We start from the raw sequence: 19977 nt of genomic DNA, 5'->3' as shown, positions 1-19977 counted from the left end.
TGTAATATGTTGTTCTGGTTGATATGCATGAAGTAAAACCAGGCCTTCCACAGCTATGTGATTGGGAAGGACTGGTCTGGGGGTGGCTGGCTTAGTGGGACATGGAGCTGAAAAGAAATCTGGGAGCGATGGTAGAGAAGCCAAATCCCCACCTACTTATTTTGTAGGTAATGGGGAGCCATTGAAGGCTTTGGAGCAAAGAAGCAAATGGCCAGAAGTGATTTCTAGGGCAGTGGGCAAGAGAGCGTCTACACAAAATAAAAAGGATTGAAACTAGGGTGGTGCAGTAGAAAATCAAGGCGGTGATTTGGCCAAATATTTTGAAGGTGGAAGCGACAGAACTTAGTAATTATTTGGGGTAGGAAAGTATGAAGAGTCATCGGTCTCCCTGAGATACTGCCCTGCGAAGCTCTGAGATGGAGGTGCAGTGTGTTGCCATGTGTTGTCGTTTGCTGCTTGCTCACCTTCCCTCCTCTGAGGCTGCAGGAGGTGATCAGTAAGTGAATTGGAACAATGTGCACGAACCACCCCAGGATTTTTCAGCCTGGGTGGGGTGGGGGTTGCAGGGAGTAGCCGGCGGAATACTGGTGCCCTGACCAGCGTTTAAAGACCAAGAGGAAATGATGTCCATTATCATCAAGTATCATCAAGTAAAGGGTAAGAGGGGATGGCAGGCTATTAATAGAAAATCGTGGGTGGACCTTGACATATACTGCTCTCTCGGCAAGCAAGGACATTTTCCTACTACCAAGACTAATAAGACTTGGGGAGAAATAGAAAGAACATCTTGGGGAGCTTGCTCCTGGTCGTTCTTGATTCTCAAGTAGCTCAAGTTCAATTAGGACAGTGTTTTTTCAAAACTAGAAGTGTTTTCATTTTATCCCATTTCTTACACACACAGGCCCACACACATATATGTATACATAAGACAGACAAGTTGCATTTAATCACCAATACTCCTTATTCCAGATGATGTACTTTTTTTTATTATTATAGTTGATTTACAGTGTTCTGTCAATTTCTGCTTACAGCATAGTGACCCACTTATACATGTATCTACATTCTTTTTCTCACATTATCCTTCACAGATGATGCACTTTTGATAATTTTCTTGTTTTATTCTGTTGTTTCTTTCTTTCTTTCTTTCTTTTTAATGCTGGTCATGATTAGCTTCATGACCCAGCAGAGCATCCTGACTTGCAGTTTGAAAAACACTAAGTTGGCGGGGTATCAGTACTTTCAAGGTTCTGTTAGCATCAGAAACTGATTGTCCGATATGAGGCAAAAGGCATTTGTGGGAAGAAGGCTGGGGACCCAAAGAAGTGCCAGAAAAGCTGGAAAACTGGGTTTGGAAATGGGTGGGAACCAACAAAGGGCCCAAGGGCTGGACAGAAGCAGGACAGCTGACCAGTCGCCTCTGCCTGGCCTGCGTGGTGGTGCACGTCAGGCAGGCTGGGTCCTGGATTTGCACCAAGGGAGAGGTAACCTTGGAAGGAAATGACAGTGCTGTTGGAAAGGGAACCGTGTGTTCAGTAGCCAAAGAAGAATAGTCTACACGAGGTAACACAAGTCAGGCGCATAAAAAGGTATCTCAGAGTGAATGGTTTCCCTCCTTGAGAGTGGATCCAAATGCGCATGTTCTTGCCTGCTGGTGACCTTGCCACATGGTCACCCTTTCTCCCTTCAGAAAGCAGTTTGGGTAAAGTTATCAAAATCTAATGCCCCCAGAATATTCTGACCCTCTGCCTTGGTAATCCCACTTTCCAGGCTCTATCCTAAATTAAGTAATTCTAAATGTAGGAAAAAAAACTGTCTGTGATACTTTTCCTCAGAATGTTTTTATGTACAGAGACAAAAATCATAACAGCTGAAATACCTGCCAGGAATTTCCATTGTGGCTCAGCGGTTAGCAAACCCGACTAGCATCCATGAGGACGTGGGTTCGATCCCTGGCCTTGCTCAGTGGATTAAGGATCCAGCATTGCCGTGAGCTGTGGTGTAGGTCGCACATGCGGCCCAGATCCTGCGTTGCTGTGGCTCTGGCGTAGGCCAGTGGCTTCAGCTCCAATCGGACCCCTAGCCTGGGAACCTCCATATGCTGCGGGTGTGGCCCTAAAAGGACAAAAGCCAAAAAAAAAAAAAAAAAAAGAAAAAGAAATACCTCCCAAAAGAGCAACATGCTCTACAGGTGTTAAGTGGAATATTAGGTATCCATTGAAAATGTCACTTGGAGAAAAAGATGATGTCACAGAAATGACCTATATGGAGGTGTTAAGGGAAAAAAATCAGGATGCAAGATTATACATACAGTATATTTACAGCTGCATGTTTTACCCATATACACGTAGAGAAAAGACTGAAAGAAAATATACCAAAATGTTAATAGCAGTTGTTGGGGGGAGGGGTTGGTAGAACTATAGGTGACTTTTTTCAACTTTTTTCCCTTTTTCTAAATGTTCCAGTTCTATAATAACAAGAGAAATGTGAAACAAGTCATGAGTTGTGTTTCCATAAGTTTATAGAAGATCAGTCATTATTTTCATAGCATCTCTTTGGAAACAGTGGTGCCAAGTAAAAAGTTGACCTGAGGAGTACAGTATGGCAGCCCAGAGGAGAGCCTGGTGTGGTCCAGGAGGTGACGGCTGCCTCTGCCTCAAGTTCCCAACTCAGCTAGCACTGTCTGCCCACCCTTCAAGTCCTGTGGCACCTTATAAAACAGAAATATGCAGGCAGCTCTGGGGTGACACCTCAGGTTGTCATGGCGGCTGGGAATGGGTCTTAACATAATATGATTCACTTTCAAGACCCAGTTCCCCCCCGACGGGCAGAGGGGTCTGAAGCATGGAGCAAGCATTTTGGGATGGGGGGTACTGCTTTCTCCTAGTCCCTTTTAGCAGCTCGTAGAGAGGAGGGCAGTAAGGGGGTGAGAGCAGAGAGCAGGACTGGATCCCACAGTATCTGCCTCTGCCTTCCGCAGCTCAGCAACAGAGAAGGAGGTGGAGTCTGGATTGAGCCCCAAGATAAGGACTTTGCAGCAGCTGACTGAGAAGATCAAAATAAACAGCTGTGCCCCCAGGAGAATGGACTCCGCATTCCGTTCCTGACCCCGCCCCCAATTCCCACTTCTCTCCAGTGCCTCCCTGCCCCCCACATGCACACTCAGCATCCCCATGGGCTGGAAGGGCCTCCCCTCAGCCTTGGCTTAGGTCCCTTAGAACCTTCCCACACCCGCCCAGTCTCCAGTAACCAGAGGCTCGGGGTGCGCTCCAGCTGTCTGGAAGGGAGTGAGTGCCCCCGACAGGTGGCCGGAGGCGGATGGGGACAGGGGGCCTCGTCCAGGGCCTTGCTCCACCTGCCAGGCTGGGCCACCCTCAGGCTCACACGTGGGCCACTCCAGGAAGATCCAAGGACAGAAGGGAGCTGGTGGTGGCGGTGGTGGTGGTGGTGGCAAATCTGGGGAAGCAGAGGCAGGACCAGGGGCAGTGTGGAGTGGAGGGGAGGGGGGCATGAGAGGTCCTGCAAACATCCGGTCCTCACTGTGGGTGGGCCCGGCAGCTCACAGTCTGTGAGGGGAGACGCATGGCAGGTACATGCAGTAGTCATTGCTCACCACAATGCCTAGGGAGACCCCAGCTCCACGGAGCCCCCTGCAAGTCTCCCCAAGGGTTCGAGTCATTGCCCCAGACCTGCCCAGGCCACCTTCTAGATATGCTAACCTGGGATTTAAAATGAAGGAGGTATAAGGGGAGTTCCCTTTGTGGCTCAGCGGCTAACGAACCTGACTAAGATCCCGACTTGTATCCTTGAGGACACAGGTTCGATCCCTGGCCTCACTCAGTGGGTTAAGGATCCGGCATTGCCATGAACTGTGGTGTAGGTCATAGACGCGGCTCGGATCCCTTGTTGCTGTGGTGTGGTGTAGGCTGGCAGGCTTGGCCCCCTAGTCTGGGGACTCCCATATACTGCAGCTATGGCCCTAAAAAAAAAAAATAATAATAATGAAGGAGGTATAGGGAGTTCCCTGGTGGCTCAGCCGGTTAAGGATCCGGTGTTGTCAGCGTTGTGGCATGGGTTCGATCCCTGGCCCAGGAACTTCTGCATGCAGCAGGTGCAGGCAAAAAAAAAAAAAAAAAAAAAAAAAAAAAAAAAAAAAAAAAGAAGAAGAAGAAGGAGGTAGAAAGAGCAGATACTTCTCTCTCCAGGGGCTGGGCTAACCCTTGGGCCACCAGGAGCAGTCATCAACACCCTTCTGTGTCACCCCCATTCCAGTTCCAACCTGAACAGCAAGACTCAGCCTGACCTGGCACTGAGGGCCCTCAGGGTAGCGCCGGTTCCCACCACCCCAAAGATATAGGGACTCTGGACATATCTCCTACACTCCTGAGCTTGTACGTGGCCTTGGTGCTCACCTACAGAATTAGATAAAATCAGGGGACAGAGGGGTGGGTGTCTGTCCTGACACTTGTCTGCCCCTTTGCACTTGGTGGGAGAAGGGTTAAAAGAAGAAGGTAGTGGCAGGCAGCTCCCAAGGCTGCCCGTTGGCCTGGCTGAAGAGAGGAGGGCACCCCTACCCACTCCAGTGCCCAGGGAGAGTGTATATGGGGGTCTCACCACCGTCTTAGTCCCTACCAGCAGGCAACCTGGCAGGGTCCCACATCACTGTACTTAAATGGCTCTCTTGAGGTCCTGAAGGCCCTCTCATCTCTAGCAGATTGTTGGGCAACGCCGCCCTGGCCCAGGCACCCCCAGCCAGCAGACTCAACGCTTGTATGCTAGCAATAGCCAGGACTGACTACGTAATTGGCAGAGTGCCTTGTTCAAAAATTATTAAGAATTTCTGGGAGTTCCTGTTGTGGCGCAGTGGAAACGTATCTGACTAGTAACCATGAGATTGTGGGTTCGATCCCTGGCTTTGCTCAGTGGTTAAGGATCTGGTGTTGCCATGAGCTGTGGTGTAGGTCGCAGACGCAGCTAGGATCTGGTGTTGCTGTGACTGTGGTGTAGGCCAGCAGCTGTAGCTCCAATTCCACCCCTAGCCTGGGAACCTCCATATGCTGCAGGTGTGGCACTAAAAAGATCTGTGTGTGTGTGTGTGTGTGTGTGTGTGTGTGTGTGTACACATACAAAAAAATTAACATATAAAGAATTTCAAGATGGGAGTTCCTGCTGTGGTTTCTTGAGAGCACTGGGGCACAGGTTCGATCCCCCACCCAGCACAGTGGGTTAAGGATCTGGCGTTGCCGCAACTTCAGCTTAGGTTGCAACTGTAGCTCGGCTCTGATCCCTGGCCCAGGAGCTCCATATGCCCCAGGGTGGCCAAAAAAGAAAAAAAAAAATTTCAAGGTGGTGGCAACAGAGCATTAAACCAAAGGTGGAACCCTTCTGAGCACAGAGCTCTGTGGGCCTGCCCAGGTCACCTGCCCGTAAGGCCAGCCCCGAGGGTCACCAGCATTCATCGAATGCTTGCTGGAACGCCAGACCCTGTGCTAGGCGCTCACCACGCATGATCTCATTCCTTCCTCTCAGCAGCCCTATTATCCCTGTTGTGCAGACGAGGAAATTGAAGGATTAGACAAGCCGCATAACTTGCTGAGGTCACCAGCTCTTAAGGGCTAGAGCAGGGGACAGAACCCAGCCTGTCTACAGAGCCTGGGCTCTTAACCACCCCGGGCCGCTCCAGCCCACAGGGGTAGGGTGGTTGCTGGGCAAGGCAGCTGCTTCCTGTCCCCTTCTTCTGGCCTATCAGGGGCAGGAAGGAAGATGAGGCAAGAAACAGCAGCTGACAGTGCAGCAACAATGGCAGTGGTGGTGAGGGCGGCCAACCCAGACAGAAGCGCTGGGTGGAGACCGTGTGAGATGCACCCAGGGGCTGTGTGAGCTGGAGGCAGCTGATAGACACCGCAGCTGTGCCCTCCGCCCTCTCGCCCGGTGTGGGCATCGGGGAACCCTCCCGCTCCTCATATCACCTCCAGCTCTGCCTCTCTCTTCCTCTTTACGGCCGTGGTTGCTTCTCCTCACTTCTCTCCTTCACCCCCTTTCCGGCCACCCTGCACCCTCCCACCAAGTCCTCAGTATCCCCACGTCTACGTCCGTTGTAATGAGCACCCGCTGTGTGCCAGGCACACTGCTAGCCACTGTGTAGCTTTATCAGCCTGAATTCTCTCCACAAACCCATGTGCATCATTATCATCCACATTTTCCAAAGGAAGAAACAGAGGCTCAGAGAGGCTAAGAGGTTGGTCTAGGGGTAACACAGCTGTGAAGTAGCCCAGAGGAGACGTGGGTGCAGATCTGAAGCCCCTGTGTTTTTGGCGCCTTCCCCACAGGATGGCGTTGGCCTGACTGGGTGCAGTGTGTCCCTGAGCGTGGAAGAGCCTCTTCTCACAAAGGAGGTGGTTGGGGAAATGGTTGACTCGAAGGAAGAATCGGTTGTATTTTGTGGAGGAGATGTTCCCCTCCTGTGCGGTAGCTGGGGCAGCATTCCTAGAAGGCTCTCTCTGACCCTTGGGAGAGCGGACCTGATGGAGTGAGGTGACAGGTTGCTGCAAGGATGAGCACTTGGACAAGGAGGAAGGTCCCTCTCACACATTGCACCAGGAACGGGCTGCAGGAGGCATCAGGAGAGAGTTCCCGTTGTGGCTCAGCAGGTTACGAACCCGACTGGTATCCATGAGAACTCGGGTTTAATCCCTGGCCCTGCTCAGTGGGTTAAGTATCCAGTGTTACCGTGAACTGCAGTGTGGGTCGCCGTCGAGGCTGAGATCCGGCGTTGCCGTAGCTGTGGTGCAGTCTGGCAGCTGCAGCTCTGGTTGGACCTCTAGCCTGTGAACTTCCGTATGCCAAGGGTGCAGCCCTGAAAAAAAAAAAAAAAAGGCGCAGGGAGAGGTTTGGCTGCTGTAACAGAGACCCCGAATCAGGAGCCTGAACAGGATGGAAATTTCTTGCATGCAGGTCTGGGTGGGCGATCGGATCGCTGGACAGGAATGGGGACCCCCACTCCTCCCAGACTGTGGCCTGTCTGTGCCCTTAGATGTTGAAGACAGCACTGCCCCTCCCCTGGGTCTGTGACCCAGCCAGTGTGAAGGGAGAAAAGGGAAGGAGGGGGCACTACCCTTCCTCTTCAGGACATGACCCCAGATTGTCAGGTCCCTTATCTCTTTGGCAAAAAGTTGGTCACCTGCCACATTTAGCTGCCAGGAGTTTGGGGATCTTACATAGTGGAGCTTTGGGTCTGAAAGGTTACCAGGAGAGGGATTGGATGCTGTGGGGCCCCAAGGAGCCTTTGTGCCAGGATCCGGACAGGCAGGGACCAAAAGGCATGTGTCACACACGTGAGGATGGCTTTTCAACTGTGAAATGTCTGAGAGAAGCATTCTCTAAAGGACATCTCTCTGGGGGAGCCCTGGGGCCGAGGGGCCAGGGCCCCCCACTCTGCTATGGCCCTCTTCCCTGGCTGGCCTCACCCCTGGTCAGAGGTAGAGGGTTTGACTCCCTCGCCCTTGTCCCAGGAGCACTGCAGGGTGAGGGGGGCTCCTTAAAGAGCACCTCACTTGCAGAGTTCCCATCGTGACGCAGTGGTTAACAAACCAGACTAGGAACCATAAGGTTGCGGGTTCGATGCCTGGCCTTGCTTAGTGGGTTAAGGATCCGGTGTTGCCGTGAGCTGTGGTGTAGCTCACAGATGCGGCTCAGATCCCGCATTGCTGTGGCTGTGGTGTAGGCCGGCAGCAACAGCTCCGATTCGACCTTTAGCCTGGGAACCTCCATATGTCGAGGGAGCGGCCCTAGAAAAGGAAAAAAGAAAAAAAAAAAAAGAGCACCTCACTTGCCCCTGTGGGAGGCCCTGCTGTTCTCAGATGGGGTCGAACAGCACCATGTCCCCTCACCTCCATGATCACCTGCCATCATCTCAAGCATCAAGAGATGGAAAGTTCCAGGGCTCTCAGGACCAAGTCTCGGTCTCAGAGACAGAAAGCACACAGAATTGAGGCAGGCGGTCGGGCTTGGTCCAAAATGAGGGAAACGGTTCTCTTCTCTGGAGATACGAGTCGCTAGATGCCGACAGGCAGCCTTCTGGGCCCATTGTTTGCTTGTTCATTCACTCATTCACTCATTCGCTCATTCGTTTCTGTGTCCTGAACACCTTCCATGGATTCCCCAGGTGCTGTGTTCAGTGCGGGTGAAAGAGAAAAGAACAAGGCAGGAATTGACACAACGTGGTAAATCAACTATACTTTAATTTTTTAAAATGTTCTTTTATTTCATTGTGTTTATTGATTGATTTAGTTTGCTTTTTAGGGCCGCACCCACGGCATGTGGAAGTTCCCAGGCTAGGGGTCAAATTGGAGCTATAGCTGCCGGTCTACGCCACAGCCACGGCCACAGCAACTTGGGATCCAAACCATGTCTGTGACCTACACCACAGCTCACGGCAACCCTGGATCCTTAACCCACTGAGTGAGGCCAAGGATGGAACCTGCGTCCTCATGGATACTAGTCAGGGTCATTACTGCTGAGCCACAATGAGCACTTCCTAAAAATTTTTAAAAAAGGAAAAAAGAACAAGACAGGCACAGCTCCTCACCTCTTGGAGCTTACAAGCCCTCAGTGTGCCCCCCCACCTCCCACCTCTCCAAGGAGGACAGACCAGGCCAGCACAGCTCTGAGAGCCACCTTTGTGGCCCAGTGCTTGAAGGACCCGAAGGGAGCCCCTGAAAGCACGTGGAAGGCCTCACCTGGGTGCCGGGAGCCTACTGTCCTGGTGTTGCGTGGGCTGGGCGGGGACGAGCAAGGGTGCCAGTGGGCACAGGGGTGGGGGAACAGGCATTGGAGTGGCAGTTTCACTTCCCTCTCACATAGCGGGTGTGGAATCTGCTTATTCTCCGTTGGTGAGGTTTGTGACTTCTCCTCTGAGCCTGGGGGACAGGTTGCCTCTCAGTCCCTCCTCCGCCCTGGGCGGTCCCTCCAGTGCTTGGGCTTGGGTGGGATCCCTCCCTCCCTGCACCGGGACCCTGGTTCTCCAACAGCACCTCTCGGCTCCAGGTGTGGGACGTGGAAACCTGTGTGGAGCCTGTGGTCTCTGGGCCCCTCTGGCCCTGCAGGCCTCCCAGCTTGTCCAGGAAGCGATGCAGCGGGCCCTGCCTCCTCAGAGCCCTGCTTCCCCTCATAGTGACCCCAGGCCCTTGGTCTGCCCGCTCGCCTTGGCCTTTCTCCCTGGCCACTTACTCCCTGAGGCATGGCCCGGCTCAGGCCCTGCCCGGGCCCCCTGATTGGCCTCCCAGGGTCACTTCACGCATTCTTTTTTTTTTTTTTTTTTTGTCTTTTCTAGGGCCGCACCTGCGGCATATGGAGGTTCCCAGGCTAGGGGTCTAATCAGAGCTACAGCTGCCAGCCTGTGCCACAGCCATAGCAACACGGGATCTGAGCTGCGTCTGCAACCTACACCACAGCTCATGGCCATGCTGGATCCTTAACCCACTGAGTGAGTCCGGGGATCGAACCTGCAACCTCATGGTTCCTAGTCAGATTTGTTTCCGCTGCGCCACGATAGGAATTCCACTTCATGCATTCTTGCTATTGCTACTCAGTGGCATGGCCGAGGGAGGGTTGAGATCCTCCCAAGAAAGACTGACTTTTCCTTCGTGCCACTGGCCGTGTCCTAAAGTCTCCGGACACTGTCTCTGTCTCTACCACCTGGTGGCTCTGTGTCCCGGGTGAGTTCTTAACCTCCCTGTGCCTCAGTGCGCTCAGCTGTAAACCAAGGCTAATGGCATCTACCTTACAGGGTGACGAGGAAGCTCTGCATACATAGAGCTCTTGGAATAGTGCCTGACACAGAGCAAGTGTCCAGCTGCTATTATGTTACAGGTGTTTATCCTTGTGATGAAAACATTGGCAAAAGTTTGAGGCCCCCACACTGGTCTATAAACTCCTTCAAATAAAACCTTCGGGGAGGAGTTCCCATTGTGGCTCCGTGGGTTGAGAAGCTGACTAATATCCATGAGAATGTGGCTTGGGTCCCCGGCCTTCACTCAGTGGGTGAAGGATTCGGTGTTGCCACAAGGTGTGGTGTAGGTCGAAGATGCCACTTGGATCCCATGTTGCTATGCCTGCTTCTCCAATTCGACCCCTAGCCCAGGAACTTCCATACGCCGAGGGTGAGGACCTAAAAAAAGAAAAAAAACAAAAACAGAAACCCTCCCCCCTCAGGATCTAAGTAAAATCTTCAGAGTCCTGTGCCCCAGCCAAACCTACATTCAGTAACACCCGCATCTCTGCAGTTAAGACGGTCAGTAGGAGGGCGGGGGTCCTGTCTGGACTCCGTATTTGGCTTTTAGCGCAGGCTTTGCACTTAGCGGGTGACCATGGGTGGGGGGGCGGACAGATGGGCAGGTGCAGACTGGCATTCACAGGACCCAAAGGTACAGCTGCCCAATGATTGTCATAATGAAATACAGTCCGTTCTCTTTATTCACGATAGTCATGTTAACGTAGCCATGAGTGCGGAATTAGTGACTCCTGAGCCATAGCTCCCAGGGGAATACAGAATTGGATTCCTTTGAGCCCATGCACCTAACATCTTCATCAGTCACCCAACATACTGTTTTATGTTTATTTCTGTTTAAATACACCTTTTTAAATATCTGTGGCTGATTCATTAAACTATCACTCATACCTGAATGAAGCTCAGGTAACGCCCGTATTTTCTCCATGAGACACATCACAGCCTTCTTGCACTTAGGATCGTAGGCGCAACGCTTGGGGGTCGTTTTAAGCAGCGAAGTCAACAAAAAAGGCCCAACCTGCTGAAAGGAGGCACCGCATAGACAGAAAAGGACGCTTGTTTACTGCATGAGAGCTGAACCAAGAAGGCAGAGCATGGCCTTGTTCCACCCCAGCTGAGAACATGCGGCGCATAGTGGCAGGTGACTCCAGTGTTTCACAGCGTGTCCCAGAATGACCGCCCAAGGGGCAGGAGTTATAGCTAAATGTTCGTGAGTAGGCGAGTTCGCAAAGAGAGAATCCGTGAATAACGAGGTCGACGGTAATTCCATTCTGTTGGTGAATCCCAGATGCCCCTCCCCCTCCCCCCCAAATTCAGCATCTAAGGATGGGCTGCCCAGTCCAGCATGGCCCTCCAGCACCCCGTGCCAACTCTTGGGTCAGTGTCTGTGCCACGCCACGGCAGACTCTTGACTGGGGAGGTGGATTTTGCTGCCTTGGCCCGCCCTGGAGGAGGGGTGAGGAAGCCTTGCCCTGCCCCCCCCTCCCCTCCCCCGCCTTCCCTACTGCACATGAGGCCGCCCTGGTGAACCAGACCCACACGTGCATAAAGGGAGGTGGGGTGATACGAGCAGGCAGCCACCTGTGACTTCTCTAAGCCAAGCACTGCACCAGCACCTGGGGAAGACCCCCCTGGCGGTTTGGGGGAGCCTGTTTTGACCTGATCTTTATTTACGGCTCACAAAGGAAGTAAATAAATAGCTCTCTTTGTGTGTCTGTGTGGATGTGCGCGTGCCAGACTGTATGTGCCTGCTCCACACCGTTAAAAACCGTGAGCCGGCCCCAGAGGAAGTGGTAACAAAACGATTGTTTGTTTTATTTTCCATTTACCCTCCCATCCCTTCCTCACCTCCACCCTTTTAATGGGTGCCCAGAGGTGTTCTTTGCAGGCCTGGGATCCAGTCATTTGTCCTTCCATTTCTGCATTCACTCATGCTGGTGTGGGCAGAAGCCGCAGAGTGCCAGCTGCTGGCATATGTAAAAGTAGAGGAGAAAGTGAGATGGGAAAAGGGTGCTTTGGTCTGCGGGCGCAACTTTCTTCCTTTAAGGACATGTGCCGCACAGGGGAACAGGGGTCACCGTATTCTCTCTCTGTGCCTCTTCTCTTTCCCTGCACCTGCCTGCCTACCCCAAGCCTCTGTGAGCGCTTGCCTGGATTCCTCTGTATTGCTATAGCATCCCAGCTCAGACTTTTGGAGGCTTCCTCCCCTGGGCCTGTGAAATTAAATTCCACTTGGGTGTTGGTTCTCCTAGCATCTAGGCTCCACTCACCTGTCCAGCCCTCTTACCCACTTTAAACCTTCATCGCCCCATTCCTGCCCACAAGAGTGCCTGATAGATCCTGGGGCGCCCCTGCTTCCATCATTTTGCTCTCACCGTCCCCTCTTCTTGGAATGCACTTTGTCCTCCTCCCAGCCATCCCTGTCTGTCCCAACCTGGCCATTCTTCAAGGCCTGGTTCAGAGCCACTCCACTGCTCCCCCCACATCTTGCCTTCTGGGTTAGCATGGCCTAATGTATGTTAGGTGTTGGTGCAACTTCTTGTGCTTGCCAGACCTTGAGCTCCTTGAGGACAGGGTCTGACCTTAATCGGCTTGCCCCTCCTATCATTCGTTTATTCATTTAGCCCGTGTGAAGGGTGAGGGTTTGTGCCTGATGACTCTGGGTTCCTGTGCTTGTTTCTCCAACGGTACCCATCACCGCGTACAACACCCCCTTGGTAAATGCAAAGTCCACCAAATGAGGCTGCAAGCGTGAAGTCTTCAAGGACAAGGTCTCTATGCTGTGGGCATCTGCAGGTGAGGGCGAGCCCGGAAGGCTGGGGGTGAGGGCAGGGCTTCCGGATTGCTGAGCAGTCTTTGTAATAAACAGGTGGAGTTTGGAGGGTTGGGAGGGAGGTGGAGACAGGGGCAGGGCAGCAGCCATGAGCATCTTTGACCAGAGTCTGCGATTCTTGCTCCAGGCCCTTACATGTGTCCAGACCCTGGGAGGGCGCTGCAGATGGAGACTTGAACCACTCACATCCGTGGACAGGGTCCTTCTGAGGACCTGATCCCCAGAGTGAAGCAAAGGAGGGCAGAGAGAGATAGCCAAGAATTTCCTGTGCTTTGGGTCAGATACAGGTAGAGAGCATGCATGCATACATGCATTCAGTCTTTATTTTTTAAGGTTTAAAAAAATTGTAAAATGATAATTTTAAAAAACCTAAACCCAAAATATTATAAAATGAATACTTGCTCAGTATAGGAAATTTGGACAAAAGAGAAAAATGGGAAAAAGCTTGGGAAATCATGCATAGTTCTTACCACTCAAAGATAGCCCTCGTTTACATCTAAATGTCTTCCCTTTTAGCCTTCTGTCTTTTTTATTGAAATAACTGTCATGCAATTATTTAAACACCTATTTAGTACTTGAAAGTTTTTATATTTAATGTTTCAGTTAAATTCATTAAATTGAATAGTGAAAAAAATGCAATTATGAAAGTAAAGCAAACTTTGTCATTGGTAAAACTGCGTTATAGACAGGAAGAAGATAAAAGTGCAAATTCTGCCCCACCCTCCAAGTGCCATCCCCCAGGGAGAACCAGCGTTAAGGGCTGGTATGTGCCCTTCTGAACCTTTTTTTCTGTGCATATGCACTCGGTTTTATTCTTTTAAAATAAGATCATACAAAACTGCTCATATACAGTTGTTTTTCTTTTTACAAAACAAGGTCATTTTGCATGTCCAATGTTGCATGTCCTTCTTTTTCAAACAACTTTTTTATGTTATGTAAATTTACACACGCATCTGACATTATACAAAATGAATCCATACCATTAATGCATTATATATGGTACAATTATAGACTGTAATTTACAACAACTGTTTGAAAATATGGACTAGTTTGCCTGAAAACACAGGGATATCTAATTTGTACATTTTAGAACATGACTGAAATATCCCACTGATTAATTAGAATAATTTAAGAATTTAACATTTAATATGAGTTAAAATTTTGTTTTGTTTTTTTGCTTTTTTTTAGGGCCACACGTGTGGCAGATGGAAGTTCCCAGGCTAGAGGTAGAATCTGAGCTGCAGCTGCCGGCCTACATGGGGTCTGAGGCGGGTCTGTAATCTACAGCTCACGGCAATGCCGAATCCTTAACCCTCTGAGCAAGCCTAGGGATTAAACCCGCAGCATCCTCATAGTTACTAGTCAGGTTCGTTACTGCTGATCCACAATGGGAACTCTTAGTTAAAGTATTTCTTATTTATTTTTAATTATTATTATTTTTGCTTTTTAGGGCCACACCCGTGGCATATGGAGGTTCCCAGGCTCGGGGTCTAATTGGAGCTATAGCCACCAGTCTGTGCCACAGCCGCAGCAACGTGGGATCTGAGCCATGTCTGTGACCTACACCACAGCTCACGGAAACGCCGGGTCCTTAACCTACTGAGCAAGCCAGGGATCGAACCCGCAATCTCATGGTTCCTAGTCGGATTTGTTTCTGCTGCTCCATGACGGGAACTCCTAAAGTATTTTTTAAAAGGAAGGCAAGATGAATTTTAAATTTATTTTTAAATTTTGTCTTGGGTGTATAAAACCAAAGGAAAGAGGCATTATTCATAAATCGCTCAAATGAAATAAAAATGGCCTTTCAGGTGAACATTTTATGGCTAAAATATAAAATGCTAATTATTGGAGTTCCCTGGTGGCTCAGTGAGTTAGGGACAGGGCCTTGTCACTGCTGGGGCTTGGGTCGATACTGTTGGTGTATGTTCAATTCCTGGCCTGGGAACTTTCATAAAGCTGCGGGCATGCCCCCCCCAAAATGCTAATTATTATTTTGGAAAAATAAAAAATTCCCAGACCCTGACCTCACCTATGTGTTTTTTTGTTTGTTTGTTTGTTTGTTTTGTTTTTTTATGGCCACACCTGCAGCACGTGGAAGTTCCCAGGCTCGGGGTCGAATCAGAGCTTCAGCTGATGGCCTACCACACAGCCACAGCAACGCCAGATCCAAGCCACATTTATAACCTGCACTGAAGCTTGTGGCAACACTGGATCCTTAACCAGCTGAGTGAGGCCAGGGATCAAATCTGCCTCCTCATGGATACTAGTTTGGATTCTGAACCTGTGGACCTACAAGGGGAACGCCTACCTACATACTATTTTAACCGTTTCTGCTATGTCAATATGTGGATTTTTAAAATACCTGTCCACTCATCTTTTACTCAATCGTTGCAGAATTCTCACAGATTGTGTGCTAGGCCCATGAGACAAACTGTCTGCCCTCTGGAGCTCCCAGTCTGGTTGAGACCCTAACAGCTGAGCGCTTTCCACTTAATGAATATGTGGCTGGGATGGGTTCTGTGCTGCTTGCAATGGAAGCTTGCAAGCAAGCGGTGGGGGGCCAGGGGGTACAGTCAGGGAAATTTTGGTGGAGAGGAGACATTGCTACACGGGGTCTTAAAGGGCAAGTGGGAGGGCCTAGATGCAGAGGCTGGGGGACAGAGTGGCGGGGCCCCAGGAGTGAAGTGACTTATTATCAGCAGTCCTCCCAGCCCCCGTGGTTTGTTTCTGCTTTTCCTTTGGACACGACAGATTCTGCAAACAAGGGATCCAGCTGTTTATCAGGGGCCATCCCAGGGCCAGGGGCGCCCACTCCCTGCTGCACAGGCTGCGGGGCCCTGATTAAGGAAACAGCTGAGGCAAGGGACCCAGAGCAGAGGGGGCGGGAGAACCGGAAGGAAGAACGCCAGAGAGGGTGCAGGGCAGGGGAGAGCCTGGGCGAGGGACAGGAACAAAGCATGTGCCGCTGTGCTCCAGGGCGTGCCCCTGCCCTCCTCCACCTGGCAAGCCGCCGCTGCTCCATCACAGCCCCTGCAGATGGCCCCTCCTCTGGGACTGCATTCATTCATCAGACATTTCCTGTGGCGTCGCTCAGAATGGATCCCTCTCCTTGGCTCACTTAGCAAGTCAGCCTGTGGCCGTTGAAAGAGCGTGAACTTTGGAACCAAGAATCATAGCCGCAGTAGCTAACATTTATGAAGCCCTGGACGTATCCTGGGCCCTGTGATGAGTGTTTTGAATCTATTTTCTCGTTTAATACGTTCCATCGTCAGGGAGCTGGGAATTATTACCAGGAGAGGAGGAAACTGAGGGCCAGAGGGGTTAGTGAACTTGAAGTATCAAAGCGAGTCACACCCCTGTCCGAGTCTCAGTTTCCTCATTGGTAGGTGGTAACATGGAGATGAAAATAATACCTTCTTCCCTGGTAGTTGCAAGAACTAAATGAGGGAAAGTATGCGAAGCGCCCAGTCCATTCCATGGGAAGGTCGACTCCCATCCTCCCCATTGTAGCCTTCACCGCTGTCATTCTGTATCGGGCTTCGTTGGGAGGTGCTAGTCTGAGTTTGCTGAACATGGGAGAGTGGTTGAGAACATCCATTCTGGAACTGGACTGGCTGGGTTCAAAATCTAGGCTCAGATCCACGACCGCACTCTGATAAGTGACCTTGAGCAAGATACTTTAACCTCTTTGAGCCTCAGTTTCTTCATCTACAAAATGAAAATGATGATGGTACCGTGTGTGTGTGTGTGTGTGTGTGTGTGTTTGTGTGTGTGTGTGTGTGTGTGTGTGTGTGTGTGTGTGAGCGCTACTGATATTAACCAGGCTGGAAACTTTCTGAGGGCTGGGTGGTTTTCAGGACAGTGTCACCTGAGTTGTCACTGCCTTGATGAGTTCATGTGTGGTTGAGTAGTCTAGATAATGGTATAACAGCAAGACAAGTACCCACATGATGATATTTGTCTCCTTATAAGAGAAATCCTTGCTGGAGTTCCCGTTGTGGCTCATCGCGTTAAGAATCAGATTAGCATCCTTGAGCACGAGGGTTCGATCCCTGGCCTCGCCCAGTGGATTAAGGATCCAGCGTTGCCATGAACTGTTGATGTAGGTCACAGACGCAGCTCAGATCCCACGTTGCTGCAGCTCTGATTCGACCCCTAGCCTGGAGCCTCCATATACCGCAGGCGCAGCCCTGAAAAGACAAAAACAAAAAAGAAAGAGAGAAATACTTGCTTATTGTAGAAACTTTGAAAAACATAAAGGAAAAATAGAAAGGAACCATGATCCCACAACTCAGAAATAATCACCATTAACATTTTGGTATATTTCTTTCCAGTCTTGTTTCTGTGTAGATAGCTGTTTTCCTATAATTGGGACCACAGGCCATATTGCTGACTACATGCCTTCCTATATCCCCCACTGACCTGGTTGTCTGTGAGATGAGCATTTCCAATGCCATTCGAAAGAATATTTTTTGAAATAGGGTTACTATTTGTTTCACTTTGTTTTACTGATTGAAAAATGATACATTGAGGGAGTCGATTAATAAATTGGTAGTGTTTTTTTGGAGGAGGGTGTCTGTCCCATTACATATTGTCACCAGTGTCTTGGGCGATAACATGGGTGGCATGTGATCAGCTGGCACCTTTGTGTGTTATTTGTCTTGGTGTCACATACATTCCTGGGTCCAGAGCAGTTGTCCATTCATTCATTCCACAAATATTTATTGCGTGTCCATTATGTGCCAGGCATTGTTCTGTGTACTTGGGCTTCATCAGTGAACAAAAAGGCAAAAATTCCTTTCCTTGTATAGCCAGGGGCAGGACTTGTAGGGCAGACAGTAATAAGCTAAGTTATAAAGCTCGTTAAAAGGTGATGAACATGATGGACCAAACAAAAATATGGAGCTGAGCTAGGAGGATAGTACTGGAGAGGGGGCCGTAGTGCAGTTTTAAATAGGATGACCAGGGTCAGCCTCTCTGAGAAAGAAGCATTTGACCAGGGACTTGAAGATGAGGATCTGGTGATGTAACTATCTGGGGATGGGGTGGGGAGGGGGGAAGGGTGGGTACCAGCAGAGGAAACAGCCAAAGCAAAGATCCTGGGACTAGAGCCTCTGAGAGTGTTTGAGGAATAGCAGGACCAGTGTGGCTGCTGTAGAGAGTCATTCTTTTTTTATTTTTTTGGCCATGGCTGTGGTATCTGGAAGTTCCCAGGCTAGGGATTGAAGCCATAGCAGTTGACAATGCCGGATCCTTAACCTGCTGTGCCACAAGAGAGCTCCTGGAGGGTCATCCTTGAACAAATGGCTGGACACTGAGAGGCAGAGTCAGTATGTTGGTTAGGAGAGCTAGGAATTAGATATAACATATGATGTATATCTAATCATCTAATATCTAATCAGGCTGTAACATATGATGTAAATTTTATAAAATGTAAATTCCAAGAGTTCCCTTTGTGGCTTATCAGTTAATGAACCCGACTAGAATACATGAGGATGCAGGTTCAATCCCTGGCCTCGCTCAGTGGGTTAAGGATCTGGCATTGCTATGAGCTGTGGTATAGGTCACAGACGTGGCTCGGATCCTGTTTTGCTGTGGCTGTGGTGTAGACAAGTGGCTGCAGCCCCAATTCAACCCCTAGCCTGGGAACCTCCATATGCCATAGGTGCGGCCCTAAAAAGCAAATAAATAAATAAAAATAAAATAAAATGTAAATTCCAGCTAGAACCAAGTGTGCTCTGATGTTAAAAAATCCTCTGCAGTGCAAGTCACCTCAAATCCCTCTTGTTAGGAAACTGGGTGTGAACTATAAATAAATTACACAAGTACAGGAGAAGAGAGATATGGCTTCTCTATTACAGATATGCTGAATCCATTTATTCAGCATGTGTTTATTGAATGTCCAACCTGGGCTCGGCCTTGCTCTAGGTGTTGGGGATTCAGAACAAGACAAAATTGCTGCCTTCAGGATGCTTGCATTCTAGTGGGTGGAGACTCATGCTTGGGCAAGCTCAGAGATATGATGTGATATTGGGTGGTGATAACTGCTGAAACCAAGAGCAGTGAACCAGGGTTCTCAAGAGAAAAATCAAGTCGAGTCTAAATTAATTGAGTCACCTGTGTGTTGCAGTTGCCAAAAAGCCAAATTCCATCTGAGGCTGTGTGAACTGAATGCCCAGCACCTAGCTTGGGTTCCCTCTGCCCTCAGATTGTCAAGCTGGACCCAGAGTGTGGCATCTACATTCTAGAAGGACATTGAGAAGTCTCAACTTGTTCAGGGGAGAATGATTAAGATCACAGGGGTGGAAGTGCTGTAGCACCATCCAGAAGACAGGACCAGGATCTGTGGATATAGGTTTCAGGGAGGTAGGTTGAGGAATTTTCTTATGGTCCGGACTGACCAGTGATGGAATGGGCTGTGAGAGAGGATGGGAGTCCATCCTCCACAGTGCTTCAGAAGGGCCTGGAGGAGTTCTCACCGTGGTGCAACGGGACCTCCAGCATCTCTAAAGCTCTGGGATGCAGGTTCGATCCCCCTGCGGGGCAGAGTGGGTTAAGGATCTGGCATTGCTGCCGCTGTGGCGCAGGTTGCAACTGTGGCTCAGATCTGAACCTTGGTCTGGGAACTTCCATATGCCATGGTGCAGCCGAAAAAAAGAGAAGAGCCTGGATTCACCTAAGAGGGTATCATGAATCTGGTGGAAGCTGGATTCAATCTGTACGGCTCCTTCAAGTTCCAGGTCATAATGTACATGAGAAGAAGAAAGGATTTTCTGCATGTAACTTGCAGCAGATAATTTCATATCAGCCACATATTATCTCCACAATAGCCAACAACCACCAAGGGCTTAAGTAGCCTCTCAACATGTGGAAATCAGAAATTCTGACAACTCTTTCACTCATCACTTTAGTTAGGTTGGTGTCCAGATCTGGGTGCCAGAAACTTTGGAGGGTAAAAGAAAGTTCCACAGGAGGGCCCCAGTCTGATCAATGGAATTCCCAGGCCAGGGATTGAACCCATGCCATGGTGGTAGCCAGAGCCACAGCGGTGACAATGCTGGGTCCTTAACCCACTGGACCATCAGGAAACTCCTGCCTTAAAAAGCAAAAAAAAAAAAAAAAAAAGAAATGTACAGAAAATCCTCATATAGTCCGGCCAGAGTCCCCAAATGTTAACATTTTATCACATTCACTTTATCATTCTATCTCACTGGCTCTCTGTCACGCACACACACACATTGTTTGAATGTCAACTGAACTCATAATGTCCCCTTATTCCTTATATTTAAGAATATACCTTAGTGTATATTCTTAAAACCAGGTCTTCTCTTATATAACCCCAATGGAATGATTAAAAACC

At 49.8% G+C, this 19977-nt stretch overlaps 1 protein-coding gene and 1 long non-coding RNA gene across 4 annotated transcripts in view; one reads left to right on the top strand and one right to left on the bottom strand.

Annotated features, from left to right (window-relative positions):
- The window catches only part of CCND3 (cyclin D3), a 94256-nt gene that overhangs the window by 11952 nt on the left and 62327 nt on the right, over positions 1-19977 (top strand). The gene's annotated exons all lie outside the window — the stretch shown is intronic.
- Positions 10599-19746, bottom strand: LOC146401548 (uncharacterized). The gene is made up of 2 exons (XR_014810130.1): positions 18268-19746; positions 10599-13338 (listed from the first exon to the last, which is right to left on the bottom strand). It is a non-coding gene; the product is annotated as an uncharacterized LOC146401548 (long non-coding RNA).

Source organism: Sus scrofa, chromosome 7 (genome assembly GCF_054392235.1).
Source record: "Sus scrofa isolate SSC_HxYL_T2T_F1_AM1 chromosome 7, Sscrofa_HxYL_maternal_Yorkshire_Landrace_v2.0, whole genome shotgun sequence".
Classification (NCBI taxonomy): domain Eukaryota; kingdom Metazoa; phylum Chordata; class Mammalia; order Artiodactyla; family Suidae; genus Sus; species Sus scrofa.
This window is presented reverse-complemented; position numbering and strand designations above follow the sequence as displayed.